The sequence below is a fragment of the Benincasa hispida genome, chromosome 9 (assembly GCF_027475165.1).
Source record: "Benincasa hispida cultivar pf3 chromosome 9, pf3_genome.v1.1, whole genome shotgun sequence".
In the NCBI taxonomy this organism is placed as follows: domain Eukaryota; kingdom Viridiplantae; phylum Streptophyta; class Magnoliopsida; order Cucurbitales; family Cucurbitaceae; genus Benincasa; species Benincasa hispida.
This window is the reverse complement of record NC_143486.1, coordinates 50541520-50554125: the sequence shown is the minus strand read 5'-3', so window position 1 is coordinate 50554125 and position 12606 is coordinate 50541520.

Below are 12606 nucleotides of genomic sequence, written 5' to 3'. Positions count from 1 at the left end.
CTAGCACCGCCCCCATTGCATAACCGTTTGAGTCACACATTAGTTCAAAAGGCTTTTCCAGTCCGGTGCAATCAACACAAGTGCGGTTATTAATGCGTTCTTCAGTATCTCAAACGTGTCGAGGCATTGTTCATCAAAGTCAAACGTTCTTTCTGCCTCAAGCAACGCACTCAATGGTTGTGCAATCTTCAAAAAGTCCTTCACAAAACGTTGATAAAAGCTTGCATGTCCTAAGAAGCTACTGACAGCCTTCACATTTGCTGAAGGTGGAAGCTTTTCAATTGCCTCAATCTTTTCCTTATCCACCTTCAGCCCGTCCTTGGAGACTTTGTGCCCGAGCACAATACTTTCCTTCACCATGAAGTGGCATTTCTCCCAGTTCAGCACAAGGTTCGTCTCTTCACATCTCCTCAGTATCTTCTCTAAATTATTGAGACAGACTTCATATGTTTGCCCGTACACCAAGAAGTCGTCCATGAAAATTTCTACAGAATCTTCAAGATATTCAAAAAAGATGGTCATCATACACCTCTGGAATGTGCTCAGCGCATTGCATAAGCCGAACGGCATGCGTCGAAACGCAAATGTTCCATAGGGGCAGGTGAATGTGGTTTTCTCTTGATCTTCAGGAGCAATCATGATTTGGTTGTAGCCTGCATATCCATCCAAAAAGCAAAAGTAATCATTTCTTGCTAGGCGATCAAGCATTTGGTCAATAATAGGCAAAGGGAAATGATCCTTCTTCGTCACCGCATTCAGTTTGCGGTAGTCCATGCAAATCCGCCAGCCAGTGACGGTCCTCATCGGTATTATTTGCATTTGGGACTACCGTCATCCCTCCTTTCTTTGGCACACATTGCACGGGGCTGACCCACGTGCTGTCAGCAATTGGATAGATAATCCCTGCGTCCAACCATTTGATTATCTCCTTCTTCATGAACTCCTTTATCGCAGGGTTTAGTCTGCGTTGATGTTCGATCGATCCTTTTTTATTCTCCTCGAGACGTATCCTGTGCATGCAATATGCGGAGTTGATTCATCTAATGTCTGCTAGAGTCCATCCTATTGCTTTTATGTACTTTTTCAGAATGCTCAGCAATGCATTCTCTTGATCTTCTTGAAGTGCAGAGGAAATTATTACTGGTAGCATTTCATTTTGCCCCAGAAAAGCATACTTCAGGTGGTTTGGCAAGGTTTTTAATTCTCCTTTTGGTGGTTGTTCTAATGATGGTTTTTGTGCTTTTCTCACTTCATTCATCGTCAGTTTTTCTTCTTTGTTTGTTGTTTCTCCGATCGCATTACAGGTTACTATGGATGCGATCGCATCCTCTCTTTCATCTTCATCTTCAGACTTTTCTTCTTCATACAAACTGGGTTCATTGTCAGAATCTGTAAGGTCTTCTTCTTCCGGGTACTTCATGGCTCTGATAATATCAAACCTGATCTTCTATCCGTTCACGCTTAGTGTGATCTCTCCCTTGTACACATCAATCTGAGCGCGACTAGTGGATAAAAATGGTCATCCCAAAATGATGGGTACATCCTTGTCCGCTTCATAATCAAGGACGATAAAGTCTGGCGATAACATAAATTTTTCAATCGAGACCAGGACATCTTTCAACTTTCCTTCTTGATGCACAAAGGACATGTCGACTAGCTGGAGAGTCACCGTCGTGGGCACCAGTTGCCCCACATTCAGCTGCTTAAAAATTGAAAGGGGCATTAAGTTGATACTGGCCCCGAGATCGCAAAGCACTTGACCAATATATATCCCTCCAATTGAGCAGGGTATTGTGAAACTTTCGGGGTCGCGCATTTTCAGTGGAATTATGGTTTTTGAACTTTGCATCAATGCCACCATTACGAACTTACTTGTGTTCTATTTCTTCGTCACCATGTCCATCAGAAACTTCGCATACTTTGGCATTTGTTTGATCGCTTCAGTGAAAGGGATGTTGATATGTAATTGTTTTAGCATGTCCAAGAAGCGATGATATTACACTTCATCATTTTTCTTCTTCTTAAATCTCTGAAGGAATGGTGGCAACTGTATTTTCATGGTTTCCTACTCTATCAGCTTAGAAATGGACGCAATATCCAGTTCCATTGTCTCCTATTCTTCTGGTTCTTCTTGAGTCAAAATGGTCTGTGGTTCCATCGCAACTGGAATAGTCCAGCTTGGCTCCTTTTTCTCTCATGCCACTGTCTTTCTACTTTGCAACATCACAACTTGACATTGCTCCTTTCCTGTACTCCCTGGGTTGCGCGGGAGCTCTGTTGAACTCGGCAATGCCCCTTGCGGTCTACTTTTGAGTTCGCCTGTAATCTATCCTATCTGAATTTCAAGATTGCGGATAGACGTCGCTTGATTCTAGAGTACTGTTTCATTCTTCTCAATATACTGCTTCAGTAAGCTCTCCAGAGGTGAACATTGCGGCGCCTGCGAACTACTAGCTTGATTTTGTTGTTGATTTTTCCATGCGAAGTTAGGGTGGTTTCTCCACCCAGGGTTGTAAGTATTGGAGAAAGGATTATTCTTCACGAAATAAACAAACTGTGGGTTCCTCGGACACTCTTCCATTGGATGGCTTTCTCCGCAAGTGGCACAACTTGCGCTCGTTTGATCGATTGCGTTGACCTGCCCCCTATGTGTTCCTGGGCTGCTAATTATGATTCCTTGTATTAAATTCATCATTGCATTCATTTGGTTTTATAGGGATGTGATGATCCCATTGCTTGCGTCACTATCTTTAATTCTCAGTCGTTGTTCGCTTTCTCTCCAGTCTTCATGATTCTTTGAAATGCAATCAAGTATATTCTTAGCCTCGTTGTAAGTCTTGTCGAGCAGACCTCCAGCTGCTGCCGCATTGTCAGCCTCTGTGATGCAAGGATCAAACCATGATAGAAAATTTCCATTTGGAGACAATCGGGTAAGCAATTGTGCGGACAATCTCGCACCAGTCGCTTAAACCTCGCCCAGGCGTCACTGAGCAATTAGTCGATATCTTGTTCAAAATTAGTAATCAACTTCCTCCTTCTTGCATTTTATGTCGGGGGGAAGTACTTCTTCATGAACTTTTCAACTACCTGTTCCACGATGTAATCTCCCCTGGTTCGAGAGAATAAACCCATTTATGTGCTTGGTCGCACAGCGAAAATGGGAATAGCATAAGTCGAACCTCCTCAGCGGCGATGTTTGGGAACACAAACATATTATAGATTTCTATAAAACTCTGAAGGTGGGCATGCAGATCCTCATCATGCCTACCGCCAAACTGTCCGGCAGTTTGAATCATCTGCAGTATCACCGGCTTCATCTTGAACCTAGATTCGTCCAACGCTGGCCTCATGATTCCTGGTGAGAAATCATAAAGATTGGGCAACGAATAGTCCCGGATGGGCCTATTCTGGTCATTTGTCAAGAGGATGGGGTTCGCCATGATATTATTTGCATTTTCTGCTCTGTCTTCCGGTTGCTCCGCTATGTTGGGATTTCTCTCTTGTTGTTGGTGTAGGTGGTTGTCTCTTCTTCTTCTTCGGAAAGTTCTCTCAATCTTTGGGTCGTAGTTGGGCTCCGGAACTTATCCTTCGCTCATACGACGCCCACTTCTTCCCTTACCAAAGGAGAGGCACTGCACAGAGATGGAAAGCTGCAAAGAAAATCAAAAAGTTATCGTTAGCACAATATGTACTATCGATGTCCCCGGCAATGGCGCCAAAAACTTGATGCGTTGTGAATGCGATGAAATAATGATGTATATTACGATGGTGGTGTATGCATTGCACATACAAGTTTTCCTAGTAAAATCCAAGTATAAATCCTACTAGGTTGCCTGATAAGCCCAGGGTCGAACACAGGGACTATGGAGACAGTATGCGATGGTAAATTCTGATTCCTTTGCGGTAACAATCGAAACAATAAGTTGGTTGGTATGTTTTCTTAAAATATAAATCCTATGCGGCAGAATTGAGAAAAAAGTTATTATAGCGAAAGTTATAATGACTATACGGGGAACAGGTTGAGAAGGGATTTAGCTAGTACTTCCTGAGATTGCGTTCAAGCTATGCGATCATCCTACACACACACAACAGCAAATCATCTTCCAATGCAAATGTCATAGCTCCTATTTCTAGGACGCATGCGATTTATACGATAATGTCGATAGGACTTATTACTAATTCTCTATTCTTGTCTATGCGATGATGAATGATGCACACATATACAAGGTGACCGCATACTATCATATCCTAACTCTAGGGTGCATGTGATGCGTTAATAGCAAATAGAACTTATTCCTAAGTTTCTATCTCTTGTTTATGCGGTTCTAATCTGACTCTTCCAAGCCTAGATTCTAATCTGACTTTCCCAAGCCTAGATTATATCCTTAGACCACCCTCCTAAGCATCTCTAAAGGACGAATGACACATACATAATACAAGATGATCGCATAAAGTGAAGATCTCAGGTTATGCTAGCTAAGTGCTTCTCAACCCATTCGATAGTTTAGTTATTCGTACGTAATGTAAAGAGATTGAACAGATGTAGAGATGCAAATTCCATTTTATAAATAAGATCAAAATGCAGAATGACAATGGAAAATAGGGATAGTGAGACCGGTAGCAATGTCTTGCTTCCCAAGGCTTTTACACTGTGTTTTTCTCTACTCTGCCCAAAAGAATGTTCTTGCTTCCGCAAGAGTCGGCCCTCTCTCTATTCGCAATGCTTCCCGGCACTCTACTGAGCTAACCAAGAATGATCTTTAACCGTCTTCTCTCTTCACTCGCCTCCGCCTTCTAAGTATAAAAATTACAGACTACGGTTATCTATGTATATGGCGAAGAAGAACTCCAAAATTCTTAACAGCTGAACTCCTTTAACGAAGGTGGCCTTTGGTATTTATAGAGCTTCAACGTGAAAAGCTTTTCTCTTAAATGATTGCACTGATGAGATGTCATTAAATCTCTGTCTGATGCATCGATTAATTGTCATCGAAAAGTTGAGTGTACTTGTTACAGTGAGTCGTTAATGGCTTGTCAACTAAATTCAGATTCGACCGTCATCAGCTTTCTGTCCCATCGTGAGTTATTAGGCTTTCACCTTGATGTGCCATCTTTATGCGACCATCTTTTTTAGCAAATCTTCGCGAACGCATACAATCGCATAGCTCGGACACTGAATTTTGCCTTGCGCCAACGCATTTTCCTGCACAAAATACGTAAGTTAGCTGCTTTAATGCGATGGGCGCATGCGATCACAATGTTCTCAACTTAATGCTTTTGGACACGATTTTACATATTTTTACCGTCGCAATCCTACATTGTTTTATATCTTTGCGTTGTAATAACGTGCATTTTTGCCCGTTATCAATCTTCTAGCTGAAATGATGAGTGCCAGTACAAGCTTTTCTACCTAAGGATATCTTGTTTTAGCCCCTACCATTACTTTACTTGTATAGTAAACTCAACGTTGATGGCTATTGTCTTCCTTGACTAGGGTTGAGCTCACTGCGTATCAAATACTGCTAAATAATGCAATAAGTCGTCCCCTAGCGTAGGCTTGATAAGAAGTGGAACCATACATAAATATGCTTCTAACTCTAAAAAAAACTTTGTCGCACTCTTCTATCCATTCGAATTGGGATCCTTTCTGTAAAACTTTAAATGAGGGTAAACACTTGTTAGTTGCTCTGAAGAAAAATCTGCTTAATGCTGCTATCCTGCCATTGAGGATTTGAAGTTACTTGAGGTTGGTTGAAGCTGACATTCCGAGGATTGCTTGAATCTTGTCCAGTTGGCTTCTATTCCCCTCCAATGAACCATAAAGCCTAAGAATTTACCCGATATTACTCCAAAAGTACATTTGGTGGGATTCAACTTCATTTTGTATTGACAAAGGATTTAAAATGCTTCCTCGAGGTTGGCCTCAAGTTAATTAGCTTTGATGCTCTTAACTAGCATATCATCCACATATACTTCCATGTTTTTTTCAATAAGTGGTGCAAACATGTGATTTACCATCCTTTGGTACGTTGCTCCAGTATTTTTAAGTCCAAATGACGTGACTGTATAACAATATATTCATTTACTAGTAATCAAAGAAGTCTTCTCTTGGTCTGGCCCATGCATCTTAATTTGGTTGTACCCTAAATATGCATCCATGAAACTTAACATTTCGTGGTCGGTTGTCACATCTACGAATTGATCAATCATGGGTATAGGAGAGTTTTCCTTTGGGCAAGCTTTATTAAGATCTGTAAAGTTGATACATATCAACCACTTACCATTCACCTTTTTTTACTAATACCACATTTGATAGCCATTAGGGATAATTAACTTCTCTAATAAACTTAGCCTTCAACAGATCATCTACTTGACTTTCTATGACCTCGTTTCACTCTTAGTTAAATGTCCATCACTTTTGCTTTAATTGTTTGAAGTCTCTGTCCACATTAAGGTGATGCACTATTACGTCAGGATAGACCCCAGGCATATCCTCATGTGACCAAGCAAATATATTAGCATTCTTCCTGAGAAACCTAATCAGATTCTGTCTTTGTTCTGCCTTCATCTTAGTTCCAATACTACCCTTCTATCTTCCGAGGTGAAGGGGATTGATTCCATCTTCTGCCAGCTAGCTTCCTTAGTTGGCCTCAACCTCGGCCTCGGCCTCTCCCCTTGGTCGAGGAACTAATCACTTTTTTTCTCACAAAATCGAAAGCCTCTCTTCATTCAGGCTCCCCCTTCTTGAAATCCTAGGGTCGGCCTCGGCCTCGACTTTGACCTCTTCCCCCGGCTGATGAACTGGTCATTCTTCTCCTCTCTCACAAAATTGGTAGTCCCTCTTGATTCAGGCTTGCCTTCCTTGGAAAGGCTAGGGTCAGCCTCAACCTCGGGCTCGGCCTCAACCCTGCTTTTTTCATCCTCTTCTCTGTCTATCACTTTAGCTTGTAATTTTAAAACTTTATGTTTTTCTAGTTTCGGTTGTGGGGATCCAATTTGCCTACTCCCTTTCCCAGGGCTTTGATCATCTCTTCCGACCGACCCTTACACAGTTGAGGTCGAGGAGTTTCTTTGCTCCATATCTCCTGTGGGAAATCGTCATCTTGACTCATATTCTCAGTTTTCTTGCCTATTTTTTGCGAGGTGTGAAAAATACCAATTGACCACTTTCTTCCCCACGGATGGCGCCAAATTTGAGATAGAGGAAACTCACCTAAAATTTACATGACATCGATAGTTAAATTTGTAATTTAGGAAGAAGAATATGGCCTGCAAAAGAGTAAACCTGCACATCGGTGTGGTGCTAGTCACACGCACTCTGATGCTTAAGTAAGAGAGTGAAAGAAGTGTGGAAGCTAGAGAGTTTTAGAGTATGACTCCAGTTACCTCACATGAAGTTATCATGATATATTTATAGAGAAAGCTAACCTAGGATTCCCAAGTTGCTTTACAATAAGTAGATAACCTACCGGGTTGTGGGGCATGCCCAGTTTCATGTTTGGGTAGGGTTGGCCTCGGATCCCAAGCCAATGTCGAGTGTCTCTTTAAGCTATATCTTGGGCCTAAGATGTTATTTTGGTCAGGGCATGGATAAGGCATGACCAATTAGGTGTTAGGCTTGGGTCAGCCCTGTCCCCGGGTCGAGGTTCCTGCCGCTAGCTTGGGTCAGACCCAAGTCAGCCCCCTTCTCTTAGGCCTATTCCAGTCTTTCCATGGTTGCTTCTGTTATTCTATTTTTTCATTGTCACTTGATCCAAAATTACCCATAACACCTACCACTCTACCGCCTCAAATGACACAACACCATTTTCACACTACAATCGCCGCATGCCATCTTATATAAGAGAAAAATTTTCATATCTAGAACTCCCTTGTTTCAAATTAGAAAATGTCGCGCCACCTCGACGTTGCCACAACGACATGAGAAATGATTTAGAATGAGGTGATCGGCTATATTTAAAAAATACTTTTAATTTGATATCTAAGGAAAAACTAGAGGCATACTTGGCCAAATTTAATTGTGTATTTGAAATATGGCCAAATAACCTTTATCTGATAATGGTCAAATGAAGGAAATGGCCAAACTTATATTAAAATATTAATTAAGATTTATCAAATTATTAAAGTACTCCAAACAACCCAATTGCCAAAAAACTCATAAATATGGAATAACTGAAAAAGAATCAAATTCAAATACAACCATCTAAATCTCATTAAACAAAAAATCTTTAAATTAACAAAACTAAAGTTTAAAAAAAAAAAAAATCAAAAGCACTAAGATAACAAATTTAAATGGGTTAAGAATCACTTTTGGTTCTTGAACTTTTTTTTAAAGTAACAATTTAGTCCCTAAACTCTGATTTGTAACAATTTAGTCCCTATATTTTCAATTTTATAATAATTTAATCCGCATATTAGTATGTAATAGTTTAGTCCCTATACTTTCAAAATTAGAACAATTTAATCCTCACGTAAAAAATTCATCAAAATTATATGTCAATTTTTAATATTTTATGATGTTGTATTTGTATTATACAAAAATATTGATTCTCTAATTAGTTTAATAGAATATTTATGCATGAAATCGCATTAAACCTTATCATCAACTTTTCAATTAAGGACTAAATTGTAATTTTAAAATATAAGGACTTAATTGTTATATATTAAAGTTCAATAACTAAATTGTAATAAGATTTGAAGTATAAGAAGTAATTTATTACAAATCAAAATTTAGAGACGATATTGTTACTTCTATAAAAATTTTGGGACGAAGAGTTGTTTTTAGCCCATTTAAATATGAGCCTATAATTGTAGCTATTTAGTACAAATTCTCAAGAAGAGGAAGCAAAAACAGCAATTACATGAATATAAAAAACATAGCAATTAGTGTGAAAAAGAAAACAGAACTCGTTTTAAGATCAGAAAATATGAGTATAAAAAAAAAAAACAAAAAAAAACAATTTTTTTTTCAGTTACATGCTCAACAACGGAAAAATTAAAAGGATATTGTTCTTTTAGAAACTATTTAGGAAAATATTGTTGTTTTCAAACTATTTGTAAAAATATTGTTTTTTTTTTAAATAATTCGAGGGTTCAAAATTCAACCTAGATAGGTCGAATTTTGAACCCTCGACCTTCCTCTCTTCATTTGTAGGTCAAACTTTGAACCTTCGACCTTGCCTGTCTGTTTAATTATCATTCCGGAGACTTTCTTCTATCAAAAGATCGTATTTCTAAATTCTCATAACGTCCCCCTAGAATTCCTTCCAAAGCTTGTTGAATAATTTTTACGGATTTTGTCATCTCAGCAAGTCTGACTAAATAACGAGCTAATGAATCTCCTTCTTTTTGCCACTGAACTTTCCAATCAAATTCGTCATAACACTCATAATTATTTGATGTGTTAAAAATAATTTTGTATTGGGAGAGAGTAAGAAAGAGGAAGAGTAAGAGAGAGAGCGAGATTATGAGGGAGAGCGAGATTAAGAGAGAGAGCGAGATTTTGAGCGAGAGCGAGAGCAAGATAGCAAGATTTTGATAGAGAGCGAGAGTATCTGTACAAATTTTCCTTTTTTTCTTTTTTAATTGTTACACATTCCACCTTCTTCTTTCTTTCTTCCTTTCTTTTTTTTTAATTTTCCATTTTATAAAAATAATTTCTAAAAATATTTTACTATTTTATTTAAACTCTAAAAATAATATCCCATAAAAATAAAAAAAAATTGTAATTAAATATCTCATTTATATAAAAATAATTACAAAAATCAATGTGTCCCACAAGGCGTACTTCGTCGATTTCGAGCTGGTTGTCGTCGTCGACTTCGAACTTGAGGTTGCTCGGGTTCTTTTTTATGTTGCTCTGGTACCTCTGCAGGTGCTTCATAATATAAATATTCATTATGCTCTCCACGACCCCGACCATGTCCATGCACATATGAAGACGAAGGACCAGCCTCTAAGTCATAATGTCCTAAACCAAATGCTGGCATCAACATCATCAGACTAACATAATCAGTTTGACTCTGCGTCTGCATCATAGGGAGCAACTCTTCCACATTATGTGCAACCTCATCAAACTCATCCTCTTCCCGAACAGGTCCTCTACGTCCAGGAGCCGGTGGAGGAACAATAGGTATATCGTACATATAATGAATTTCCTCCATATAGCTTTGGTTGTCACTACATATAGCAAAAACCTGGTTCGGATCATTTACAACCTCATGGAGACTACGGTTGTTCGATCTCTGTGAATTATAAAATAATTAAAAAATATTTAAAATAAATTTAAATTAAAAATAATTAAATAATATTCATTCATTTACCAGATGACTCATAGTTGCTCCCGAACGAGTGACGTAGCACCTTGTGATATTATTATACTAATGAAATATTCTGGAGTGACATCTGTGTCAAACTATTCAAGAGAAACCCCCACTGCAATAAACCTTGCACGATAGTGCCATCGCACTATCAAATATGCAACTTTTTCGGACCAATCTCCAGTCCTTAGGTTAATATCATGCAGTACGGGTTCAGTATTACAAGGCGATGGGACATCCTGCTGAAAACCGAATTGTCTCATCACCCTGTCAGGAAGATGTCACTCACCAAAGTGAAAACATATGAGAGGACTCATCGTCCGCCATATGTTTTGACCATTCGTACAAAAATTAGGCAAAGTATGCATAATAATTTTGTACGGCTCCCAAATAACCTGAAACACAAAATATTATATTAGAGAATATTAAAGACAAATAAAATAAAAATGTGTATAAAATAATCAATTAGGTTCAGTGTAATGTACCTGTTCAGGTTGAAGAAGATCAAACATGTATCTATACTGGCTGACTATATGTATGGTTGTCCTAGTCACAGAAATTTGTCTCTCCACCTAAATTTTTAAATTGATAATTTAGAATTTAAATTAACTAGATCAGTGATATAAAAATTAAATTGAATTAAAACAACATACCGATAACCATAGGCTCGTCCAACTAAATGAGCGTCATTAACATGTTGTAGCTGTGGAGCCATTGTTAAAAATCGCTTCCAAGCCCATAGTTGCAAAAGTATGAGAGGCCCAGCTATCTCTCGAACCTCGGGTCTTGTTGCTTTACATAGTTGTCTATACAACCATGCCAAGCATGCTCCACCCCACGAATACCGCCCCGCATCATGGAGGTCAGCTAACAGTGGCATGAACATCAAGTGAACAAAATGACTAGATAAATCAGACTTCCACCCATCATTTGTAGTATATATGCTCGCGCATATCTTATGACAGTTTCCTCGCCTGCATCATTTATGAGCTCACGAAATTGTGTTCCTAACCATATTAAACTTAACCTTGATCATTTAATCCTGTCGGCAGGTGGGGTCGCACCGAGGTACAATTGACAAACTTCTAACCAATCATCGTACATCACTCTAGTGACCAGCTTACCGTCAACAGGTAACCTCAACAACACTTCTATGTCTTGTAGAGTGATAATGCACTCTCCAATAGACATATGGAATGTATGCGTCTCGGGTCTCCATCTCTCGACCAAGGTTGTGATCAGATGCCAGTCCAACTAAATAAATCCTAATTTGACAACCCCCATAGAATCCAGATGTACGCAGTAGCGGTAGTATTCAAGGGTGGAGCAGGATAGTGCGCTGGAGAACTGCCTCTCGACGCCTGCAAGATATTTTTCCATTAGTACGATCTCGCCATACAATAGATGATCGATGAATGGACTGGTCGTACAAAACATCGGGATCAACAGGTCCTGGGTTTAAAGTCATGATCTGAAAAAAATATATTTATTTCTCAATTAAAAAAATATTTGTTTCTCAATTAGAAGAATAATGTACAACTTAATTAAAAGAATAATGTATAACTTAATTAGAAGAATAATGTACAACTTAATTAAAAGAATAATGTACAACTTAATTAAAAGAATAATGTACAACTGGTTACAAAATCCACATCGTTGTCAAGTGGACACTTCCTTCGAATCGGAGCAGGGGTAGCATGGTGATAGGACCTCACACTTTTTTTCAGACTTATTCAATTATAATCAATTTTAATATATACACTTTTTCAGACTTATGGAAAGTAAATAAAGTGAAGACGATTTCCATGTGGTAGACCACGTCAGCTGACTGGTTGACCGTTTAATCCATGTGCCAGACTCAATCTCACTCTCGCTCACAATCTCGCTCTCTCAATCTCGCTCTCGCTCACAATCTCGCTCTCTCTTACAATCTCACTCTCAATCTCGCTCTCAATCTCGCTCTCTCTTACAATCTTCTCTCTCAATCTCGCTCTCTCTTACAATCTCGTTCAGAATCTCGCTCTCTCTTACAATTCAAAATTTTGTTATTGTTGTTATTTTTTCATTAATGATTATTAGCTTTTTTTTCTCATTGGTCATGTATGGAAAGTAAATAAAATGAAGACAATTATGAGTGAGATCCTCCTCATGAGCGAGATCCTCAAGCATTTCTTTAACAAACTGTCTTCCTAGTGATGCTCACGAGATTCAGCCCACATTTCTAGCGAGATTCCCTTCTAGAGCGAGATTCTCATCACAAAATTAGCAAGATTTCCTTCTAGAGCGA